At 36.0% G+C, this 26,955-nt stretch overlaps 1 pseudogene; it reads left to right on the top strand.

Moving 5' to 3' along the window:
* Positions 1–19,920: 19,920 nt before the first annotated feature.
* Positions 19,921–21,944, top strand: LOC112662510 (RNA-binding protein EWS-like; annotated as a pseudogene).
* Positions 21,945–26,955: the final 5,011 nt, after the last annotated feature.

The following is a 26,955-nucleotide window of genomic DNA, read 5'->3' as shown; positions in this document are numbered from 1 at the left end:
TATTTTCTCTCACATTTCATAGTATCAATTATGTTTTTATATTACTTCATTAGTTAGTTGAATGTTTTTCTATCTCGACAAGTTTTAATGATTCTAATCCTGTGCATCCTTCCCTCTCAATAAAATTATGCTATAAGAATAAGACAACCTGAGGAATGTCTGGGTGGCTTAGTGATGGTGTGATCCTGGAGTCCCAGGATTGAGTCTTACATCCGGCTCCCCATGGGGAGCCTGCTTCTCCCTCTGCCTATGTCTCTGCATCTCTCTCTGACTCTCATGAATAAATAAACAAACAAAAAAACTTAAAAAAATAATAAGACAACTTTAAAATCTTACATTATCTTAACAGAATTTACATAAAGCAATTGTTTGGATTCCAAGTCCAACATGGACTTGCCAGGTTCTAATTTTATTCTCTTAAGTTTTAATTTATTTGTCCTGTTTAGATAAACTGTCAAATAGGCTTTCTGAAAAGAAATAAGAACAAGAAATTGATTCAAAGAGATGCTTTCCCAATAAGATGTAAAAACAAAGAATAAATGGACAGTTAATGTTAAATTTGACATATCTCTCCAATAAAAACCTCTCCATATATGTCAAGACCACAAATAAAAATTAACCGATATAAATGTAATTTGGGTGGCAATATATTATTTATTCTATAGAATAAGGGTTAAGTTGGCTAATGCCAAATTGGATACTTTATTTGTGAATCTAGGATGAACAAAGAGGTTACAGATAGATGTATGGATAGATGTATAGATGGAGCTGTTAAGATATAATGCTAAAGGTGTTCAATATCTAGCAATATCTAACTGTATTGATTAATATTTTAATTATCCTAAAATTTTATTTTACATAGAATTTCATATATGTAAGGAGATTTAACAATTTGCAATATAACTTTATTTTACAACGATTCAATTGACATCTGAATAATTTGTATATACTTGTATAACTGGTGCATATAGCTATCAAGTCTTAAAATAAATATTTGAACTTTTATTTTCTATTTTCTTGAGTATTGCTTTTGTTATTATTTAAAAACCATATTATAAATATAATTCATTTACTCTTAATAGGTACATCCTGCAGCATCTAATACTTGTTAGGCTTTTTTGTTGTTGTTTCTTTTTTCTTTTTTAAGATTTATTTATTTATTTTATGATAGACACACAGAGAGAGAGAGAGAGCAAGAGGCAGAGACACAGGAGGAGGGAGAAGCAGGCTCCATACCAGGAGCCCGACGTGGGCCTGGGCCAAAGGCAGGTGCTAAACTGCTGAGCCACCCAGGGATCCCATAATACTTGTTAAGCTTAAATGATCGGAGCATTCTACTTAATCAGAGCTATTTCAATGAATTCTTATTACTCAAATAATTACACTATGGATGGGAATATTTATGGGTACTAAATATATGAATCTCACTAAAATGTCTAAATAATGTAAGTTTATTTTGTTTTGCAAGCTATAAAGTTACAAAACAAACCCATAAAATTAATTTTCCCCATAATGTCTTTTAAAGACAAATTAAGGAATTTTTATTCTTAAAATAAAATTTAAAAAAATATTCTTGTAATAAAAATCTATTAGCATTTTAATATTTTCTAATGACAAAAAGCAATGTTAACTGAAAACTGTTGAATGAATGAAATAATAATAATTTTTTCTTCTTCTATGATATACTTTGAGCTAAAATTTTATCTACATAATATGCATTTGTATTAGAAGCCATATTATTCCCTATTATTTACTTTCCAGCTAATTTTACTGTACTCTAATGGAAATCAAATTAAACTAGTGCTTTCCCACTGGCTTAAAAACTATCCCAACAGTCCTGGCAGTATGTAGGCAGAACCACAAATGACAAAAATTATTTGTAGACTACAGTGTGGATCATATCTTTTTTTACCCCTAAATAACTATATATATTGTGTAATTTAAACCTTTAAGAATCCAGATGAGCAAACCAAAGTTTGTGGTGGCTAATGAACTCCTTGCAATAATGTTAGGAGAAATATAAAAAAAACTAAATCCTGTTCAATGCTTTAAAATACCAAATGTGGGCAGCCCCGTTGGTGGAGCAGTTTAGTGCCGCCTGCAGCCCAGGGTGTGATCCTAGAGACCTGGGATCGAGTCCCACGTCGGGCTCCCTGCATGGAGCCTGCTTCTCCCTCTGTCTCTGTCTCTGTCTCTGTCTCTGTTTCTGTCTCTCTCTCTTTCTGTGTGTCTCTCATGAATAAATAAATAAAATTTAAAAATAAAATAAAATAAAATAAAATAAAATAAAATAAAATAAAATAATACCAAATGTGGCAGAAAGAATTTTCCAAATTTGGCTATCACCACAGTGTCTCCCACCCAAAATACTCTCTATTCTACTCACCTCATCAAAATCTGGTATCTAATCCTTTCTTATTATATCACTGTTGGCCTCACAACTGCTTATAACCAAAAGAGCAAACACAAGAGCATGGCATGATTTCAGAGGCTGGACCAAAAAAGGTCATGTGGTAGCCTCTGGCTCTCTTGGAACAACTCTGGTTCTCACAATACCCCCTCCCGTGGCATTTCCACTCAGATACTGATGCCATATGGGAATAAGCCAAACTCGCATGAAGAGGCCACCTGTAGATGCTCTGGTTGACAGTCCCAGCTATTTCAAACCTTCAGCTGATCCAGCATAGGTCCTAAGTATCAAAGGAGACAGTATCTGAGTGAAGCAAATCCTCCAGAGGAAATTTTTCCAGCTTTCAGGCATTCATATCTTCAAAGACAAGATGTTGAGCATTGTGGAGCAGAGATAAACCATCTCCACTGAGCATTTTGTGAATTCTGTCCGACAGAATATGAAGCATAATGAAGTTTTTGTGATTTCACATCACTAACTTTTAGAGTGTTATTATGCTGTGATAGTCACTCTAATACTACTTGAGAGACGATACATGTTAGATGTGGAAGATGGAGGAAAATACCAAGATCTCAACTTGTAGAACACACATGTTAAATATAGTGAAGACCTGATGTGATGTCCTGAGTAATATAAACAATAATTCCTCGTCATCTCACCTTTTTTTTTTTTTGAGGGAGCATGTGTATGCTCGCATGCATCACTTGGGGAGCAGAGCAGAGGGAGATGAAAGGAATCTTAAGTAGTTCCATCAACTTTGAGATCATGAACTGAGCAGAAACTGAATGTCCCAGGCTTAACTGACTGAGCCACTCTAGTATCCTACCTGTCTGGCCGTCCCCCTCCCCAACCCCACTTCTACCAGGAAATGGTTCTTGACAATGAGTGTATTTTTTAAACATCATTTCCCCCTGAATTATGTCTAGGAAACTTTTCTTTTGAATACATAATATAATTCAATTACCCACATATTTAAGAATTCAATATCTAAAGAGAGGTTTTTATTTCCACCAAGTTTTATTTGCCAAGTACTCTACAAGAGTATAAAAGTTACATAGTTAACCAGTTAAAGCAGATTTGTAGACAAATGAAAGATTTCCCAAACAGCTGAGTGTAGTCAGGAAATATGAACTTTACAGAGCCTTGTATTGAAATAACATGATGGTATAAACTAGAACTTACTCTCTTCCTTTAAAGTAGATCCCTGGATGTCTCAGCGGTTTAGCACCTGCCTTTGGCCCAGGGCATGATCCTAGAATCTCGGGACTGAGTCCCAACATCGAGCTCCCTGCATGGAGCCTGCTTCTCTCTCTGCCTGTGTGTCTGCCTCTCTCTCTCTGTTTCTCTCATGAATAAATAAATAAAATATTTAAAAATTAAAAATAAAGTAAATCAGGTATATATATATGTATGTGTGTCATAAATATATGCTGCCGAACCTGTTTAGGGTCTCATCTGACTGTGATCCTGGCATCGGTGTGGGCCAGAGTCTTATCAAAGGCTTAAGTGGGGGAGCAATCTGCTTATAAAAATCAGGTTATGGTTATGGGCAAGTTATGGGCATAATTCAACTCCTTGTGGTTTTAGGACCAAGAGCCCCATTTTCTATTTTGGCTGTCAGCTAGAGATTAACTCTGGCCATCTTTGCCACATGGCCATTTGTGACATCCATTCACTTTTGCCATATAATGTAACTTAATCACTGGATTGACATCCTATCATATTTTCCATATTTTGTTAGCTTAGAATAAAATAATAGGTCCTGCTCATACTCACACAGAGACGGAATTTCACAAGAATGTGCTTCCTTGGTGGGTTCCACTTAGGGTTTCTCCACCAAAGATACTTTTTGAAAATGCCTTTGAAAACTGTGTTCAGTCACATAACAAACATGATTAGAGAAGCATATAGTGCCTATGTTCAAAAGCAGAGGAACTTGAGTCTATGCCAATAATCAAAGATTTTTTTTCTCTCTTCATCTCTCCTTTTATTTTTTAAAGATTTTATTTACTTTTTCATGAGATACACAGAGAGAGGGGTGGAGACCTAGACAGAAGGAGAAGCAGGCTCCCTGCAGGGAGCCTGACCTGATGGGAGACTTGATCCTAGGACCCTGGGACCATGACCTGAGCCAAAAGCAGATGCTCAACCACTGAGCCACCCAGGTGCCAATCCCTTCATCTCTCTTTAAACAAATTAACATTAATTATTAATACTATCTAAGATGTGGCTATTCCTTAGGTACCAGATATCCCAAATCACAATATTCCAATGCAATGTTTTATTGTCACTACTTTATGAAGAAAATTAGGCAGTGAGATACTACCAACTTAAACTCATATAGTTAAGAAGAAGTAAACTGAGTAAAGAAAGGACATTTTTCTACAATTCTTCATTGTTTATTCTTTTTTTAAAGCTTTTATTTACATTCCAGTTAGTTAACATACAGTGTAATATTAGTATCAGGTGTACAATAGTGATTCAACACTTCCATACCATAGCCGGTGCTCATCCCAACAAGTGCACTTCCTAATCCCCATTATCTAATCCATACCCCCACCAACTCCCTTCTGGTAACCATCAGTTTGTTTTCTGTAGTTAAGAGTCTGTGTCTTGGTTTGTCTCTCTCTTTCTTTTCCCTGTATTTGTTTGTTTTGTTCCTTAAATTCCACATTTGAGTGAAATCGTATGGTATATATGTCTTTCTCTGACTAATTTTACTTAGCATAATACTCTCTAGGTCTATCCGTGTTGTTGCAAATGGAAAATTACATTCTTTTTTGTGCCTGAATAATATTCCATTATTATATATACATATATGTATACTATGTCTTTGTTATCCATTCATAAGTTTATGGATATTTGGGCTAACTCCATAATTTGGCTATTGTAGATAGAGCTGCTATAAGCATCAGGTTACTTGTATCCCTTCCAGTTATTATTTTTGTAGTCTTTTGGCAAATACCGAATAGTGCAATTGCTGGATTATAGGGGTAGTTCTATTTCTAACTTTTTAAGGAAACTCCATACTATTTTCCAGAGTGGCTGCACAAGTTTGCATTCCCATGAACAGTGCAACAGGTTTCCCCTTTCTCCACATCCATGCTAACACCTGTTGTTTCTTGTGTTGATTTTAGCCACTGCAATAGGTGTGGGGTAATATAACAATTTTTGTTTGCATTTTCCTGATAATGAGTGATATTGGACACATTTTCATGTGTCTGTGGGCTATCTGTATGTCTTCTTTGGAAAATGTCTATTCAATTCTTTGGCCATCCATTCATGATAAAAACCTTCAACAAAGTAGGTTTACAGGGAGCATACCTAAATATAATAAAGGCCATACATGAAAAGCCCGAAGCTGATGTCCTCCTCAAATGGAAAAAAAAACTGAAAGTTTTTCTTCTATGGTCAGGAACAAGACAAAGATGTCCACTCTCACCACTGTTATTTAACATACTACTGGAAATCCTAGCCTCAGCAATCAGACTACAAATAGAAATAAAAGACATCCAAATTGGCAAGAAATAACTCATACTTTCAGTCTTCATAGATGACATGATAGTATATAGATAAAATCTAAAAGACTCCACCAAAAAACTGCCAGAACTGATGAATTCAGTAAAGTCACAGGATACAAAAATCAAGGCACAAAAATCTGTTGCATTTTTATATACCAATAACAAGCAGCAGAAAAAGAAATGAAGAAATTGATCCCATTTACTATTACACCAAAAGCCATAGATACCTAGGAATAAACCTAGCAAAGAAGGGAAAGACCTGTACTCTGAAAACTATAAAATAATGATGAGAGAAATTAAAGATGACACATTCTATTCTCATGGATTGGAAGAACAAATGTTGATAACAATGTCTATACTACTCAAAGCAACCTACACATTCAATGCAATCCCTGACAAAATAGCAGGAGCATTTTTCATAGAACTAGAATAAACAATTCTCAAATTTCTATGCAACTACAAAAGCCCTCAAATAGCCAAAGCAATATTAAAAAAAGAAAAGAAAAGATGAAGACATCACGATTCCTGGCTTCAAATTATATTATAAAGCTGTAGTAATCAAAACAATATAGGACTTGCTTAAAAATAGGCACATAGATTAACAGACCAGAATAGAAATGAGCCCACAACTATATGGTTGGACAAAGCAAAGAAGAATATCCAATGGGTAAAAGAATATCTCTTCAAAAATGGTGTTTGGAAAACTGGATAGAAATATGCAGAAAAATGGAATTGGACTACTTTCTTACCCTGACACGAAAATAAATTCAAAATGGATGAAAAGACCTAAATGTGAGACCTGAAACTATCAAAATTCTAAAGAGAACACAGGCAGTAGTTTCTTTGTCATGGTCATAGCAACTTCTTTCTAGATGTTTCTCTTGAGGCAAAGGAAACAAAAGCAAAAATAAACTATTGGGACTACATAAAAAAAAAGCTTCTGCACAGCAAAGGAAAGCATCAACAAAACTAAAAGGCAACTATGGAATGGGAAAAGATATTTGCAAATGACATATCTGATAAAGCATTACTATTCAAAATATTTAAAAAAAGAACTTATAATACTCAACACCCCAAAAATGAATAATCCAATTTAAAAAAATGGACAGAAGACATAAATGGACATTTTTTCACTGCTTTTCTTATAATTCCTGATGACGATAATCTCCACTAGTTTAGGCTGAATGAACTGTAGACCTTAAAACCACACTTAAAAATGTGAAATATATTTTGTATGTTCAGTAAATATACATTATTTCTCCTTTATGTATGTACAACCACTGAAACCCTTTCTTAATACCTAAGTATTGATTCTTGTGGAAACGTTGGTTTCTGAACTGACCGTAGAGTCATTTTGCCTCAAGCACTATCTCACAGTGAATGATGTAGAAAATCTTATGTTGTATTAAAGCCCATCTTGTATAATTTGCCACAACCTGACCTTTTATCCCCTTGATAGAACGGGATTAGAGACTACTTGCTTCCTACACAGTGTTTGAAAATTGATTACAATATATTCCTTGACTTTTTTTTTTTTGTGACTTTGTATACTACCTGCTATTCCGTTTCAGTCCTTCTTTTAAACATCACATTTTTATTAGTTGTTGTCTATGTTCTGTATCCTAAATTGCCTTGTGCCCCTCAATAAAATCACCTATGATGCGTTGAGCTATTTTTACTACGTTTTATTAGCTAGGAACTCAATGCCCTTCTTCTTCCTTCTCTCTCTCTCTCTGTCCTTCCCTCCTTCTTCCCTCCTCCCTTCATTCCACCCTTCTCCTCCTACTTCCTCTCTTTTCTCCATTCCCTTTCTCTCCCCTATGCCTCTTAACTTCCCATTGAGAAGTGTGTTTCACCAGAATGCCTGGGTGGCTCAGCAGTTGAGCATTTGACGTTTTCCTCCAGCTCAAGGAATAATCCCGGAGCCCTGGGATCCTGTCCCACATCTGGCTCCCTATAGGGAGCCTGCTTCTCCCTCTGCCTATGTTTCTGCCTCTCTCTGTGTGTCTCTCATGAATAAATAAATAAAATCTTAAAAAAAAAAAAAGGCGGACTGTTTTCACAAAAGAAATGGTCACTTATAAAGAGTTGTAGACAGTGCATATGCATAGAGATAAAGATATATGCCACAATTAGATGTGGTCTGGTGGTAAATAAAACTCAAAATAACTTGATAGGGAATTTAGCAAATATAAAATTTTGATGATCCTTGTCACATACAACTTCTTGTGTCTCCCTGAAATTTTTTTGCAATTTCTATTGATGTAATAATATATGTTCTAGGTTGAAGTGTTTTAAGAATTGGTTGAGTTTCCAATAAACACTAAATTAGGTGTAAGATTTAACTAAGACAATGAATAAATTCAGTGTCCTAAGAATACAGGGAAAAAAACAGAAAAGAAACTAAGACTCCCTCATGAAAATATGTGAGTTTACTCTAATTTTTACTTGGTACGACTTAGAAAAGTTAATTGCATATACTCTTTCCCATATGAGTTAGCATGATATTAATTTAGTCTAAGTAACTTTATTTAAACTTCTCAGGATGGAAATTAAATGAAGCACCATTTGAAACAGGTTTTATGTTTTCAAGTTCCCTAACCCTATCACATTTCCCAATTAACTTTTCAATTGCCACAGGACTGCTTATAAACTTTAATCCTTGCCATCAAACTTTTATTTCCACAAATATAATTGATTTATTATTGATATTTTAGCTCTTTGAATCTAAATTATTTTGATTTTTTAATTTATGTAAATTAATAAAAGGTATTTATTCATTATTGGCATCAGTTATTATTCTCTTCAATAGATCCATCTCGTTGAAGATATTTGAAGATTTTGTTTCATTGTAGCTATATTAAGAACAGATTGAGTGCTTTTAGTTGTCAAGTAAATCAATATATTTAACATTTATCAAGTTTTAACTTTCATGTGTACAATATAAAGAGAAAAAAGACTAATATGTCAGGAAAGTAGTAGACACAATAAATGGTTTTTGAATGAGGGACTGAATAAATGGAGGAAAGAAAGAATAAATAAAAGTAGTGAAAGTATTCATTTTTATCAAAAGAGAAAACTTAATTGAAATAAAGTAACAAATAGTCATTTATTCTCTTATACAACAAATGTCCATGAAGTGGCTACAAACTATCATTTTTTAAAGAATGAAACATATGTAGCTTGTATGCTAATTATAAAAATATAAATATTTGTTGAGTAAACATTTATGTTAAAGTTTAAATGGATTCAATTTATATGGCATTCTTGAAAAGGGAAAACTATAGCGATGGAGAACAGAACAAATTTACAGAATTTAGGGTTTATATAATGTATGTAGTATCGGCTATAAATGGCTTTCCCTGCACTAAAAGTCACAGAAATACACATCCAAAATTAAAGTCAATTTTATATATACTAAATAAAATAAGCCCTGAGAAACAGTAAGTAGGTTAATTAAAATTAGATAACTTTAAAATTAAATAAGCTGACAATTACAAGCTTTGCAAATGATGTACAGCAAATGGATCATTCCTTCACTATTGGTATGAGATTAAATTTGTACAACTTTAGAAAATTCTTTGGCATATCTACTACCAATGCATAACTTATAACCTCTAAATTCCTATCCTATAAATATACCCAACAAAAATACACATGTAAGTTCCTAAAATGTGTGTAATATATTTGAGTACTATTCTTCATAATGGATTCTTTTGTGTGTAATACATTCAAGGACAAATTACCCTCAAGATAATTTTTTTTAAAACTTACTAGTAATTTGAACATAATGTAAAGTTCTGAAGCATTCTCAATATAATTTTCACACTTAAAAGCTTACAGTAAACATTAAAAAATTATGATTGTTGAAATCCAAGATCTTCAGCATAAAAGAAGCTAAAATGCAAGCAAAACAAGTCTTTCCAAATTAAAATTGGAAATAAGACAATCAACTTAAGATTCATTTTCTTGAAAATAATATTTACTTAAAAAATCTGACATCTCACTACTGAAATATAGAAACAATGTTTAATACAGTATTGACAAATTCTCTTAGTTCCCAGACTATGTTCTCTAAATACCATTTCCCCCAAAGGGTATGAGGACTAATGTAATGTCTAGAGTAGCAATATCAGTAAGATAAGCAATATCCTGTTACACAAGACAAAAATGAAATTTTATTGTTCAATGACATGGTAGTGTGAACATCAAAAATCATATCTGAACAGATTGAAACATCAAATATGATTTAAAAACTTGAAATAATCTTATGTTAACATATAGGACAGGATAATAGTTAATCAAACAATTATTATGTAATAATTTTTGTAATTTTTTGACTTTTAAAGTAGAACTCAAACTCTTCACTTTTTTGACAAGTCTTTTGCCACAGAACTTGTTCTTGATTTAGAAAATTCATGTTTATGGTCTCAAACGAATACAGACGTACGTCAAGGACAATGTAAAGACTTCTCTGTGTTTTTATTTTAAAAATAAGGAATAGTAAAAAATAAATAGGGAATAGTATTGTGAGCACAACTTAAGGCTTAGACCTATGTTCCTTCACACATGAACTACTAGTTAAAAGTTATAAATCCAAAAAAAAAAAAGAGTTATAAATCCATAAAGTTTCCATCTCTAGGATTCGGACTCTCCTATCTATCTATCTACAATAGTCTAGAGACTATTGTATTGCTATTCTAACTCTTTGGGCTTCTATTTTTTTCTTCACTTTATACATTTCCTTTACACTGAACTTTGAACGTTGAGATTAAACTTACTCTTTATCTTATAAAAAGAAACATCTTTTCATTGCCAAAATGATTTTTTTCATAGCAACTAAAATTAAAATCTCTGCTGCATTTCCTGAATCATTTTTATCCTCTTCCTTCATGAACATGTGTTGCAGTAAACCTAAGAAACTACCATACCTAGAAGGGCACCACACACATATTAAGTGCCAAAGAAACACTTGTTGAATGAATAGACAAATGGTCATATTTAATAACAATTTACTTCCTAAAAATTACCATTATAAGAAAGTGATATATTTTAATGTGCCTACTATTGCATTGTACCTTCAAAAAGACAAAGCTATTGTCTACTTGTAAATAGCCCCTAAAGTAACCACCTATTTTAAAAAATAAACTGAAGTACAGCATCTTCTAAAGAATTTCTTATCTCCAGATATCATAAGAAAGAAGATAGGAACATTACTACCTACTTGAGACTTGAATAATGTATGTTGGAATAAACTAAAGGGAAAAGTCTAAAAGTGTGGTTATTAAAACATATATAAAAACACATATATTATTAACTTAGTCCTCTGTTTTATTGTCTTAATATATTATCAAACTAGTATTAATCTGTTTTTATCAAAAGATCGATAAATAGTGTACACATCATGAAATTATTTTTTGTCAAGCCTGATCATTTTTTGACACTTAGGTCAACTAACCCAGAAAGTGCTATAAGTTAATCTAATTTTATACATATCTGATAGGATCATAATTTTTTAACAAAGATTTTCTTTATTATCTAAAAATTAGACTTTATATTAAATGTTTTTATCATATTAACAATCATTATTTAAGTAATCCAATAGAACATTCAATAAAATATTCACGATATTGGGAAGAGAAATTCCTATTTTCTGGTTCTATTTTTCTATGCAAGGAAGGGAAGGTGCTTTTCTGAGTGGAACTGTTGGCCTCTTTCAGCATTCCACAGCAGTTCTTCCCATCAGGATTGACTTATCTGAGAGTGGAGTTAGGAGAGGCTGATTGTGTTTAGCTGAGTCCTTCCCTCTTTCACTCCCTCATACTTCACCTGCACAGAGGATCTATTTTCATCCTTTCTAGGCCATGGGTTAGATTTAGTAGGACAGGTTCCTATCATAGAGACCTTTTGGATTCTAGTAAAGTCTGTGTCTAATAAGTATGCTTATTCAGGGGTGTAATATAAACAAGCCATTTTATTATTAAGTCTGTAGTCAAGTATGCAAATCTAGACTTTGTCAGCATATTACAAAAAAAAAAAAAATCCACCTGTTTGAAATCTGTGACCCTCCATTTATGGAGGCTCAACTCAGATAAGGAAAATAATTTATTTCTCATTTTTGCTAATCCTAGATTCTGTGGTATTTGTGAATCCACAGGCAGAGACAAAGAATAATACTAGGAAGTTAAATACACATGCAATATGAGTAGGTACATGCCTTTAGGGTTTGGTGGAACATAGGCTCAATTCATGCAGAATTTATAGAGAACTGTATTGTGCCATGAGGACACTTTAAAAAAAATTGTGCATTTGGATTTTAACAATGCAGCCCAGTAGGTGACTTTTATAGTAAGGAGTGCCAGAGTTTGTGAATTAGAGTGTCCCTTTCCTCTCAATTCAATGCAATGCTGGTCACTGATGGTCAAAGTGTGGAACTTAGAAAGAAAATAAGAATTTTCAATTTCTTAGAAGATTTTATTTATTTATTCATGAGAGACACACAGAGAGAGGCATAGACATAGGCAGAGAGAAAAGCGGGCTTCATTCAGGGAGCCTGATGTAGGACTCCATCCTGGGACTCCAGGATCACACTCTGGGCTGAAGGCAGGTACTCAATTGCTGAGCCACCCAGGCGTCCCAAGACCTTTCAATTCTCTCTCTCTCTCTTTTTTTTTTAAGATTTTATTTATTTATTCATGATAGTCACAGAGTCACAGAGAGAGAGAGAGAGAGAGAGAGAGGCAGAGACACAGGCAGAGGGAGAAGCAGGCTCCATGCACCGGGAGCCCAAGTGGGACTCGATCCCAGGTCTCCAGGATCGCGCCCTGGGCCAAAGGCAGGCGCCAAACCGCTGCGCCACATAGGGATCCCGAATTTTCAATTCTTGAAGATAAAGTATTTGAAAAGAAATTATTTTAAATAAGGAATAAATTTCTTAAAGAATCAGAAATACCTCAAAAATACAATTGAGACTCTATGCCCAAGTAAATTTTCATCTGGATATAGTCAACAATGTGACAGAAATATACTCCTCATAGGCACTTTCTCACATTTAAATTTACATCCCAAGGCTCTGGTCTCCAAGAAACTGGCATAGACTAACAGGCATCCTGGTAAAGCTGAAGCCAAATGATTTTCTTCATTGATTTGTTTAACTAACATACCATTAAGACTGCCAGTTTCATTGGCATTCCTAGGTCCTAGATTATTAGACTATAATTTTTTGAGCAATAATTTAGCCATAAAAACTAATGATAGTAAATGACTTGGGAATGAGACTTTCCTTTCTTACATATTTGCTGGACTTTTTGATAGATCCAATAAGATCTCAGAGACTTTGATTTTTTCCTAATATACCATACAGATTATAATCCTTGAAGGAATCCCAACTCCATGTAGGTATCCAGCATGTCTCAGGATTAGATTGAGTATAGGAAAAAAGAAAAAAAGTAACATTTTTGAGTTTCATTAATTTTATACTCAAATTCTTTTTACTCTAGCTTATGTAGAAATGATTATTTAATTTTAGACTTTATTTCATCAAGATCTTTAAACTCTACTCACCTCGAGGACATAAAGGAATCTAAACTATCTTTAGTAGTCTAATAGTTGATCAAACTTTCTTTCTTTCTACCAGTGCTAATGGTTGGAAATTCAAGTTGAGGACACATCATCATGGTTGACATTTTAGAGTTTCTGTATTTTATATTTTAATTTCATTGTAAAACTTTGGATAATACATATGTGGATAAAAGTTTGAACTCTTGGTCTGAGGTAGCCTTGGAGTTAATTAATGTATTCAGTGACTTTGTTTAAAATATATTTTTCTGTGAAAAAACCTTAATTTTCCTTCAGTGATCTTAAGATGATCAATAAATATTTGGGACACATGAAGTTGTAAGCAGAATGGCTGTGATCTCTTTTTTAAGCCATCATATCCATAAGGAGCCAATATTTACTAAATTCTCATTCTCTCTCTCTCACACACACTGTCTCTCGCCCTCTCTCTGTGTGTGTGTTCTCTGTATACTTATGGTGAATTGCATTATTGTAAAAATATGCATTATTTTTCCATTACGTTTTTCTTTTTGAAACTCCCTACGAAGTCTTCAGCTACTGGACCTCTCCATGCTGTAGGGTCATATTAATGTTCCCTAGGCTCTGCTAGGTGAATTGCTTTAGACCTTAATTCTCAACCATTTTGTCTCTAAGAAACACTTGGAGATATCTTGAGACGGTTTTATTTCTTATATCTTGAGGTTGCTGATTGGTATCCAATGGGTAAAGACCAAGTGTGCGCTAAACAAAAATGCACAAGACAACCCTAAAAGATGAAGGATTATCTGTTCTAAAATGTTTTTAATGCTGAGTTTGAAGAACTCTGTTTTAGGCAATGAAATGTAGGAAGTGACATGAATCATTTCTCAACAGACATCCTTAAGAGCTGAAGTGTAATTCTGCCATTGTTCCTTTTTCTTCATCATGAAATAAGTAGGGCTTTAGATAGGGGTTGTTCCTATTTCCTAGACCCCAAAATGAAGAGGATATGGAACAGAGCCACTATGGAAATATAGTCAAGCCACTATGGAAATGTAATGTGGTCAAGAAATAAATATTTTTGTTCCTGTAAGCCACCAAAAGTTAGGGTCTTTTGTTACTTTATGTTAACATAAGCTGATTGATAAACTGTCTATTGTTCTATAGTAATAAGATGAACATTTCGATGTCCATTATGGTGTATTATGTATCTGTCTCTGAGCCAGTTCTGAATTCAGTTGAGAAAGAAGCATTTTGTTTGTTGCTCTGACTACAATTTTAAAAAATATATGCTATGATAAGGTTGCTGATTCAGAAAAATGTGAACATTCCTATTAGAAGGGTTTTTAATCTCCTAATGATGCCCAAGAGTTTGAAATATGCAAAAATCACCTTCTATTTAAAGGCTAATGCATGTCAATGGCCAGCGTAACTGAGTAAATTATCTTAAATTTGATGTACTTTTCATATGGTTTTACTCAAATCCCTAGTAATTTGTAACTTACTAAATAGTTCGTCCATGTTGGTTCTCAATAGACTTGGAGAAATGAAGACCTGAAAATCATTCTCTATGGTTTGTAGTAGATAGTATTTTCATAGCTTCTTTTCATGAAACCAACATTTGTGGGAGGGACTGGCAAGTTCAGTTCAGGGGTAAAATGGTTGATATAAAATGTATCTAAGCCCTCCTACTGTATATTTAATAATTCTTTCAATTAACGAAGCAAAAAAGCTTGAATATCTGTAGCCAATTGTAAGAAGACAAATTTCAGGATCTCTTAGCTCAAAAATTGTCTTCTACTCTTCTGTGCTGGTGTTTTCTTATCATTTAACATAATATATGGTGATCAAATGCAAACACAGGTGTTAGTTTGTATTATATTCTGCTTGGTCTCCTTGATGCATTGCTCTTCACTAGACTGCAAGTTCCTTTTTGAAGGGAGTTTTGCCTTAGAAATACCTAATTCAAATAATTTGGCACATAGCAAGTATCAATGCTTGATGATGGGATTAGTGGACACAAATGAATAGATGATTTTAATTTATGCTTATTCTCACAAAGTGGGTGAACCCTCAGATAAACATGAAAATTGGAAATTTAGAGCCAATCTAATGTTTCTACTTTCATAATACTTTTGCATATTATTTTTCCTTTAATCCAAACTTTACAAGAAAAAGAAATGAAATGTTTTATTGTAATATTTTTTAGATCAGGAGTTAACCTCCATTTCCCTGAGATTAGGGGTAGATCACGGCTACTGAATTTCTTAAAATGGACTTCAAATATATCTATGAGATAAGCCAAGGAATGCAGGAATACAGAAGAGACTATCAGAAGTTGGAAAATATAGTTCTTCTACCTGGGAAATTCTTTCATTTTTAAAAAAATATTTTACTTATTTATTCATGAGAGATACAGAGAGAGAGAGAGAGAGAGAGAAGCAAAGACACAGGGAGAGGGAGAAGCAGGCTCCATGCAGGTAGCCTGATGTGGGACATGTTTCCGGGTCTCCAGGATCACACCCTGGACTGAAGGCAGGTGCTAAACTGCTAAGTCACCCAGGGATCCCTGGAAAATTCTTTCAAATAGAGAACCCCAAACTTGTAACCTCTCTTGTCTTCATCACAAGGTTACACCATGCTGATGCTTAAATTTTCAGGCTGGGCTTTTTGCTATAGTGTGACTGAAATATCTTTTTGAAACTGTGTTAGATCCCTTGGTTTCAGTTGAAGGATAGTATCTGTTCTATATTTTTTGTGTTCCAATATAAGGTAATTTGAAGGCACTCTAATAAAAACATAAAAGGAAATAATTTTCCTTAATGGTTTAGACTTTATAAAAAATTTAGAAAAACTGAGAGTTCTGGACCTTAAATTTCTTTATATTCAGTATAACATTATTTTATCTCAAAGCCTTGTGTATTTCAGGGGGAATTAATTTTGAAAAATCTTCTTTGTTATTTAAATGAAAGTCTGTACCCTGGACACCCACACTCTCCCTCTACTAGTGCTATCTTGTTTATCTCTTAGATTGCTACTTTGCAGAGTAAAGAGAATGTTTTCCTCTGAATTCTCTCTCTCTCTCTCTCTCTCTGTCTCTCTCACACACACACACACACACACGCACACACACAGAGTCCTCATTTCTGATGCTCATTAATATTGTATTACAATAATGTTTTTCTCCTGCCATCCCATTCACCTACATGAACTGGTCCACATTTATTTAGTTGCAAGTGTGAAGACTTTAGTATAAAAAAAAAAATTAAAAAATTAGGTAAGTGGGACACCTGGCTGGCTTAATCGGTAGAGTATGTGACTCCATCTCTGGATCCCAAGTTCAAGCCCCACTCTGAGCATGGAGCCTACTTATTATTATTTTTTTGATTGAAAATTAGATGAGAAGCATTTTATAGATCATTTGAGTTTAAAGTATGTAAATCACTTTGAGCTCTAATTGTTTTTGGTAAGAATGCATATTCTTTCTTGGCTATGCTGAGAATATTATTCTGCCCCTCATTTTACCAATATGCAAAAAAAAAAAAAAAAAACCAACCTTTAGATTCTCTGATTTCGCATTGACATTTTGGAAAACGTTCATGTGGACTGGAACGCTCCATTTAAAGTCACTTTACTTTGCAAAATAACCTGAAAGTGTTGAAAAGGTTAAAGATTTACTTATAAATTCTTATAAGGAGGTTTTTAATTCCAGAAAATATATTTTCCAGAGAAAATCCTATTAATAAGAAAATATAAAAATACACTATGGGTGGCCTGCGTGGCTTAGTTAAGTGTCTAACTCTTGATCTCAGCTCAGGTCTTGATCTCAGGGTCGAGAGTTCATACCCCGTGTTGGGCTCTCTTCTGGGTGCGGGGTCTACTTAAAAACAAAATAAAACCACACACCTATACAACTTATTCCTTTAAATAATGCATTATAACCTTCCATTCGGTAATCCTTTTACATAGCACATATAATACTATATATAATATATATTTATACATTACATATAGCTTATATATGTATATCATCTGTGTATATATACTGTCTAAAAATTTTATGAACATGAGTCGATTAAAAAGTTATAATTCACAAGATAAATGAAGGAACAGGATACATAATAATCCTACTTTTGTTTACAAAGTCATTAATTTATTAAAAGATAATTAGCTAGAACATTCAGACTGATAAAATCTCAGAATAGAAATTGGATCAATCCCATGCAACTGAAGCCTGCCAATAATCTCAGGAGAAGGTTCTCTCACAGGGTCTTCTGGCTAGGTCCCATGCTGCCCAAATGATGTGTGGGTATAGTTCAGCACAAAAGTTCATTTGCCCACTTCACTTGAAGAAAATAACCTCTTTTTTTTTTAATTTTTATTTATTTATGATAGTCTCACAGAGAGAGAGAGAGAGAGGCAGAGACACAGGCAGAGGGAGAAGCAGGCTCCATGCAGGGAGCCCGATGTGGGATTCGATCCCGGGTCTCCAGGATCGCGCCCTGGGCCAAAGGCAGGCGCCAAACCACTGCGCCACCCAGGGATCCCCTGTAACCTCTAAGATATTCAGAAAACTATCTTTTTGCTTTTGCTTTTATTGATACACTGTTGTTGTTTCTTGAATTTATTTTCTTTGTTGCAATTGACTTGTCAACACATGTCTGGGTCAGTTTGGCTTCCCTAATTTAGTGTCATAGTCAACCTACTCAACAACAATCCTGCACAATATATCAATTGTTTGTCTGTACCAGAATTTATACAATGCAGTATGTTTACTGAGGTAGAAGCATTTGTCTTAATGCACCTTCATAAGCGAACTCATACTTTTTGCTCCTCATCATGGATGCAAAAGAAAGGTGCTTTTTAAAAATTTTCCCCAAAGGCTTTGGCCAAATGATGAATAAATCTTTGGCATCCTCTGAGTTCCTGGAAATGCTTTCTCCTTCTCTTGTATTTTAATGAATAAGAACTTTGAAATCCAGAATGAAGTATCCATATGTAACATATATGAGGCATAGTCTGTCTTGTGTTTGTTCTTTTGATATAGTACCCACTATGAGTCAGGCATTGTGATGGTTATTGAAGATAAAGACAAAACAAGATGCTACCTTTAAGGATTTCATAACATAGAAAAGGAAATAGCCAAAGAAATTAATAACTGTATTGAATAATTTCATTTTAAACGATTTTATTTATTTATTCATGAGGGACATAGAGAGAGAGGCAAAGACATAGGCAATGGGAGAAGTAGGCTCCCTGTGCAGAGTCCAATGTGGGACTCGATCCTGGAACCCTGGGATCATGCCCTGGGCCAAAAGAAGACTCTCAACTGCTATGCCACCCAGGCATTCCAGTCTTGAATAATTTCTAAACCAAAGTGCGGTATAAATGAATTATTCGGTATAAAAATAGGTTGATAACCAGTATTTTTGCTTTCTTTTGTTATTCTATAAATCTATGAGTCAGCTAAAATCTGATTTTAAGTCAACCAACAGAGATGACTGGAGATTTCACAATATTCATTTTCTGTATTTCTTTCTACAAGATTACTCAAAGGAGATGACAGATGGGAGATGTCTCAATGATGATGTGAATATGCTTTCCAGGTAGGAAACCTGTTGCACCAGTTCCCATGGGTCTCCCAGGTCCCTGGGTCCTGCTGCTTCAGACCATCCCCAAAGCAGGCTGAACTTGAGCATATCTAGAAGGCCCTACATCTGAGATTCACTTCCCTAGGTGTACCTCATTGTTACCTCCTCAGCGACATTGCTACTTTCCAATAGTGCTGCCACTTCCATGCATATTGGTAACTTTAAAGCTCTTCCCATTTTTCAGTAACTTCCCTCCCCTCATCTCTTCCATTCTGTTTATCTTCACCTACTACAGGAATCCCAATCAGAAAAACGTAGATTTTAGAAAACTAAAATAAAACAAAAAGCCAAGAATTAAAGTACCTTCAGCCAGCTTCATCTTCAGAGAAGAATCATAACCTATCCCAGGCGAAATTGAGTGCAAGAAAGTCTGCCTGCTTCATGAATGTGGGGATGAGTGAAGAGATAATTTGACTATAAAACATTATTTCATATTTTGTTTTTTCTAACATGTTTAAAAATTGTAAGCCAAATATTTTAATGCCATGAACCAGCCAGGAGAAATCACTGGCCACAAGACAAACAAAGAAGGTGCCACTAACTCCTGACCATAACCAAGTCAGGTGCCAAAAGTTCAGAAAAGCCAAAGTAAAACTAACAAATCACCAAAGTAGTGATCAGTATAAATTTATTGTGTACATATCAAAAAGGCAGTTTGCATGGACTGCCTGTGTGGTTCAGTTGGTTAAGTGCCCAACTCTGGATTTCAGCTGAGGTCATGATCTCAGGGGCATGAAGATGGAAATCTGCCTTGGGCTCAATGCTGTCATGGAACATGCTTAAGCATCTCTCTCTCGGGCGCCTAGAGGGAAAGCGAGAGGGAGACGGACGTTGAGAGAAGGAGAGGGAAGGAGAGAAAATGGTGTCCACAGATTACAGTATCTACAGCCAAACTGCAGCCCAGCAGGGCTACAGTGCATACACCACCCAACCAACTCAAGGATATGCACAGGCCACCCAGGCATATGGGCAGCAGAGCTATGGAACCTATGGACAGCCTACTGATGTCAGCTATACCCAGGCTCAGACCACTGCGACCTATGGGCAGACCGCCTATGCAACTTCTTATGGACAGCCTCCCGCTGGTTATACTACTCCAACTGCCCCCCCAGGCATACAGTCAGCCTGTCCAGTGGTACGACACTGGTGCTTATGATACCACCACTGCTATGGTCACTAGCACCCAGGCCTCCTATGCAGCTCAGTCTGCATATGGCACTCAGCCTGCTTACCCAGCCTGTGGGCTGCAGCCAGCAGCCACCACACCTGCAAGACCACAGGATGGTAACAAACCCGCTGAGACTAGTCAACCTCAATCTAGCACAGGGGGTTACAACCAGCCCAGCCTAGGATATGGACAGAGTAACTACAGTTATACCCAGGTACCTGGGAGCTACCGCATGCAGCCAGTCACAGCACCACCATCTTATCCTCCTACCAGCTACTCCTCTACACAGCCGACTAGTTATGATCAGAGCAGTTACCTTCAGCAGAACACCTATGGGCAGCCGAGCAGCTATGGACAGCAGAGTAGCTATGGTCAACAAAGCAGCTATGGGCAGCAGCCGCCCACTAGTTATCGCCCCCCCAAACTGGATCCTACAGCCAGGCTACAAGTCAATATAACCAACAGAGCAGCAGCTACGGGCAGCAGAGTTCATTCCGACAGGACCACCCCAGTAGCATGGGTGTTTATGGGCAGGAGTCTGGAGGATTTTCCGGACCAGGAGAGAACTGGAGCATGAGTGGCCCTGATAACCGGGGCAGGGGAAGAGGGGGATTTAATCGTGGAGGCATGAGCAGAGGTGGGCCGGGAGGAGGACGCGGTGGAATGGGCAGCGCTGGAGAGCGAGGTGGCTTCAATAAGCCTGGTGGACCCATGGATGAAGGACCAGATCTAGATCTAGGCCCACCTGTAGATCCAGATGAAGACTCTGACAACAGTGCAATTTATGTGCAAGGCTTAAATGACAATGTGACTCTAGATGATCTGGCTGACTTCTTTAAACAGTGTGGACTTGTTAAGATGAACAAGAGAACAGGACAACCCATGATCCATATCTACTTGGACAAGGAAACAGGAAAGCCCAAAGGTGATGCTACAGTATCCTATGAAGACCCACCAACTGCCAAGGCTGCTGTGGAGTGGTTTGATGGGAAAGATTTTCAAGGAAGCAAACTTAAGGTTTCTCTTGCTGGGAAGAAACCTCCAATGAACAGCATGCGGGGTGGTATGCCTCCCCGTGAGGGCAGAGGGATGCCACCGCCACTCCGTGCAGGTCCAGGGGGCCCAGGAGGTCCTGGGGGCCCCATGGGTTGCATGGGAGGCCGTGGAGGAGACAGAGGTGGCTTTCCCCCAAGAGGACCCAGGGGTCCCCGAGGGAACCCATCTGGAGGAGGAAACGTCCAGCACCGAGCTGGGGACTGGCAGTGCCCCAATCCGGGGTGTGGAAACCAGAACTTCGCCTGGAGAACAGAGCGCAACCAGGGTAAGGCCCCGAGGCCTGAGGCTTCTTCCAGCACCCTTCCCGCCCCCGGGGGTGACCGTGGCAGAGGCGGCCTGGTGGCCTGCGGGGAGGAAGAGGTGGCCTCAGGGACCGCGGTGGTCCCGGTGGGATGTTCAGAGGTGGCCGCGGTGGAGACAGAGGGGGCTTCCGTGGTGACCGGGGCATGGCCCCAGGTGGCCTTGGCGGAGGAAGACGAGGGGTCCCGGTGGGCCCCCTGGCCCTAGGATGGAACAGAGGGAGGAAGAAGAGGCGGCCTGGAGGACCTGGAAAACTGGATAAAGGCGAGCACCGTCAGGAGCGCAGGGACCGGCCCTGCTAGACGCAGAGGCCCCGCAGAGCTGCACCGACTACCAGGTTTATTTTTTAAACCAGAAAATGTTTTAAATTTATAATTCCATATTTATAATGTTGGCCACAACATTATGATTATTCCTTGTCTGTACTTTAGTATTTTTCACTATTTGTGAAGAAACATTAAAACAAGTTAAATGGTAGTGTGCCGAGTTTTTTTTTTTTTCCTTCTTTTAAAGATGGTTGTTTAACTAAAGACTAAACAATGGGAACCCCTTGAGAGCACGCTCAGTATCATTGTGGAGAACCAAGAGGGCCTCTAACTCTAACGATGTTCGTGGTTGTGATTTTTTTTTTTTAATAAAATTCCAAATGTTTAAAAAAAAAAAGAATCTCTCTCTCCTTCTCCCTCTGAAACCTCTCTCCCACACCCACCCCCAAAAATAAAGAAGAAAAAAAAAAAACAATCTGCAAACTGGGGATACTTAAACTAAAACGTAAAATGAGGCTGAGGGTATATTTTTTAAAAGCAACTTATAGAAAGAAAAAAGCAATGATTATTTTTCTCCATGGTGACTGGTTGTAATATTGGCATTTTCTTAAGTGGTAGGGAATTGGTCAGTGGTTCACTTATATCAACCTTGAAAAGAGTTTAAATTTTGCTTATGATTTCCAGAGGCTTAAGCAAGAAATGATCCAGGTCATGTTATTCTGGCAAAATAAGCTAAATTAAACTTGTTTGTATGACTGAAATGGTTTTGTCTGCTCAGGGATTTTCAAGGCTGGTCTCCATTTTCTTTCTTTCTTTTCTTTCTCCTTTTTTTTTTTTTTTTGTTTTTTTTTTGTTTTGTTTTTAACACCAGTAAGGGCCTAAAGTTTTTGCTAGGAAGGACTGCAACAGAAGGATTTTTCAGATACAGCTATGTCTTAAAAGAGAGAATGAGTTAATCAGGTGGTTGAAAGGGGTTTATTCTAAGCAGAAGCAGCAAGAAGTACTACTAGTGAATGTTCTGATCTGTTCTGATCAGAACAGTGTACAGAACATGAACAGTGGATGAGAATGAAGGCTGAAACAATGACCAAGTCATAAAAGTTCCTGTTTACTCTAGGGAAGTAATTTTGTCTGTAGGTATAAGACACTTATGTACAATCTTATGGCAGGTCCTTTTATTTTTATTTATTGCCTTAATTATTACACTTTCTTTCAATCACTCATATACTGAGCCAAAACTGTGAGATCTTTAAGTAAAGCAAAACAACAACAAAAAACCTTTAACTATTTTCTATGAGGGCTAATACAGTGTCGTTTAACTAATAATCCTCTAGTAATAGTTTGAGAACATTTGAATCTTGATAATTTTATCATGCATTTAGACATATTATATTTGTGTATTTTATTTTAGTTTCACTATATTTCCAAACCAAATTTTACTTATTGATCCAAATGTTATATATTGAGATTGTGTTAAATTCTCCTTTCCTCTGGGCACCTGGGTGGCTCGGCTTGGTGGTTGAGCATCTACTTTTGGCTCAGGTTGTGAACCGAGAGACCTGGGATCGAGTCCCACATCAGGCTTCTGTCAGGAAGCTTGCTTCTCCCTCTGCCTATGTCTCTGCCTCTCTCTCTCCGTGTCTTTCATGGATAAATAAATAAAATCTTAAAAAACAAACAAAAATGATTCTCCTTTCCTCCAACTTTCTACTTACGTAACTCCAATTTTATTGTTTACAATTGAAACAATAACCCCTTTAAAGGCATAAATAAAATACACTTTGGTTTCTCTTTTGGAAATTGAGGACAGTTTAGCATAGAAGGTAATATTAGAAAGCATCGTAATTTTATCATTAGAGATAATTTAGTAAAAGGGAAAAAAGCAAAACAGGAAAATAATGATAACTTTTCATAATTATATGCTGAATCAATTTTAGTAATGGAATTGTAATCATATTTTGCATTTGCTTACTCAAAGTCTTACTCACTCCATAAATTCTTTGGCTTTTTTGGGGTAGACAAATTAACATTATACTCTCTCCACATTTAAATAGTGAACAGAAAGAATCATCTTCTTATTTAGCATAGCAGAAAATTATTATTATTATCCTACAGGATTGTTAAGACTGTAGACTTAATTTAAAAACAGAGGAAAAATTCACTGCCTTAGATGATATTGTGTTATTCTTTGTGGTGTGTAGATTTGGTTCATGGAAATGCTGAGATGTTTCCTTCTTTCCAATATATGAATCTAGCCATTCATGTGTACCGTGTGTGTGTGTGTGTGTATGTGTGTGTGTGTGTGTGGTCAACATAAATAAATTAGTGAAGAGACTGCTAATGCCCCCACATATTTGTTCTTTCTTTTCCTTACTAATATCCCCCACCTGTTCTCTGGGTACAGGATGGGAAGAATAATAAAGAAGTAACTTGGGTTTCTCCTGAATACTGACCTTCTCAAACTGCCAGAATCTGTTCATCATCCCAACCACACAAACCTCAGAAATAAAAAGAACAAGTAGACATAAAAAGAGACAAACAAACAGACTCTTAAATGCAGAGAACGAACTGGTGGATACTGGAGGGGAAGAGGGGAAGTGTGTAGGAAGATGGGTGAAATAGATAAAAGGAGATTAAGAGTACATTTATCATGATGAGCACTGAGTGTTATACAGAGTTGTTGATCATTGTATTGCACACCTGAAACTAATATGATATTATATGTTAATCATATTTTAGGTAAAAAAAAAGTCAAGAAGGGCAATGTTACACTTACTAATTTCAGAACCAGGCAACTTGGTTAGAACTGTACCCATAAAATATGTCCTGTACTCCCGCTCTCTCCATGAAATTTGGTTCTGAATCAAGAGAATCTCAAGACGGTTTTGGAAATGTAGTTTTTAAAATTAGTAGCCTCTGTATGGGAGAAGAGATCTGCAGTAGCTAATAACAGAAATTTTATAAAGATGTTCAAGGTTATTATGTAAGGAAATTAGACATGTCACACACCATTCTTATGCCATTCTTAATGCCATTCTTAATTTTCCAATTAAGCCACTAATCTCTGTTACCCCACACACCAAATAAGATGAAATTCTGTTTCTAGTGCTTGAGACTGGACCCTTAGAAAATAAAAATGAGGGGGAACACTTACATAGTGAAACACAACTAGCAAAAGAAATGCAGGGACCATCTAGAATTACAAAGCATTTTATTTTGAAAAAAAATTTATTTACTTGTCAGAGAAAGAGAGAGAGCGCACAAGCAGGGGGAGCAGCAGGCAGAGGCAGAAGCAGGCTCCCTGCTGAGCAAAGACCTCCCCCTTCCAATGAGGGACTCAAGCCCAGGACCCTGGGATCATGACCTAAGCTGACAACTGAGCTACCCAGACATCTCATAGAATCCTAAAGCATTTTAAACACCTCCTTCTTAATTCCACATGGTTAATCCCCAATCAGTCTCCACTTCTCTTTGACTACTTTGATAATACTATTATTAAATTTCTTGATGTATTTTATGTCTAAAATGACACTGGCAATTGTACAAATCATGTATTAAACTTACTAAGATGATGAAAATGAATGGGATTCTATCTTATTTAAAGTATAAATGACATCTTCCTAGTACAAAAAAAAGTATGTCAGGAAACGTTTATTATTTACCTAGAAGAGTGAAAAATAGCAAGTGTTTTACTAATTCCTTGATTCTCATTTTTCTTGACTTCTAATTATATCCAATGTATTGCAACAGAAAGATGACCAAATTTAGAAACATATCTATGTCTTTCTCTACATAATATAAAGAACATCTGCCATGGCCCAACCAATTCATCACTTTGACTGACTTAGTGGTTAGTTCTGATTCACTCTAATGCCATATAAAATGTGGCATTTTATATATATATAAAATGCCACATCAGGTTTTTATTTGTCAAGAGATACACAATCTATTAACAAACAACTTTTGGTAGACACCACTCAGAATCTAAAGACACAGAATGAGTGTTCCCCTTAGGTGTTTAGCATTACCACAGCTTCCCAGAAGCCTAGATACTTGGATACTTACACACTGAATCTGAGACTACCCCTCAAAATCTACTTTATTCTGAGGAAACAAACATATTGCACTATTGCACTATGTATTTCAATTATACTCCCCTAAAGCCACATCTTCACTATAAATCACCAGTTTACTACTCCAAGATTCTGCTTTTTTTTTTTTCTCTCAACCTACATCTGGAGTTGTCAATCATTTGTCCAAAATATTACTATTTGAGCATTTGGGATAGAAGTTGAGGGTGGGAAAGAGTACCTGCTGTTTTTTGGAGCCCTCACAGCACACTGCTAATTATTTCTGTTTCTGTCTGTTGCTCTGAACCAATTCACATTAATAGGTGTTCCTCTGCTTTGTTATCTTGCATATGTGTCAAGTCCCAGGAAGGGGAATGGATTAGGGGTTAAAAACAAACAAAAAAAATATTGATATTGGGTTCAAAATCTTTATAGAAAAAAAGTAAATTATAAAAACTTTATAAAAACTGTACTATAGTGCACTACATGATTTTGTTAATCAAAAATGATGCATGTAACAAAAAGATTTAGTTTCTGTCTCTTGTTCCAGAGAGATAAGTTTTTGTGATGATTAATTTTATGTGTCAAATTGGCTGCGCCACCATGCCCAGACATTTGCTCCAACATAACTCTGGGTGTTTCTGTGAAAGTGTGTTTTGAATGAGGTTAAGATTTAACTTGGTGGACTTTGAATAAAGCAGATTTACTCTCAGTATATGGGCAAGTCTCATTCAATCAGTTGAAGGCTTTAATTGAAAAAGATTGACACTCTTGGAGAAAGAGGGAAATCCGCTAGAGTTACTGCATTAGACTCAAACTACAGTTTGTTCCTGGGTCTCTACAGATTTTAGGCTTGCCAAGTTTCCACAATTGCATAAGCCAATTCTTAAAAATAATAAAAAATCTTTAAAAACAGTTTTAAAATGTATGTTTTATTTTTATATGTTTTACTTATTTATATATATACTTTTAAAATA

This window comes from Canis lupus, chromosome 13 (assembly GCF_003254725.2).
Source record: "Canis lupus dingo isolate Sandy chromosome 13, ASM325472v2, whole genome shotgun sequence".
NCBI lineage: Eukaryota > Metazoa > Chordata > Mammalia > Carnivora > Canidae > Canis > Canis lupus.
Note: the sequence above shows the minus strand (reverse complement) of the source record. Positions and strands in the feature narration are given on the sequence as shown.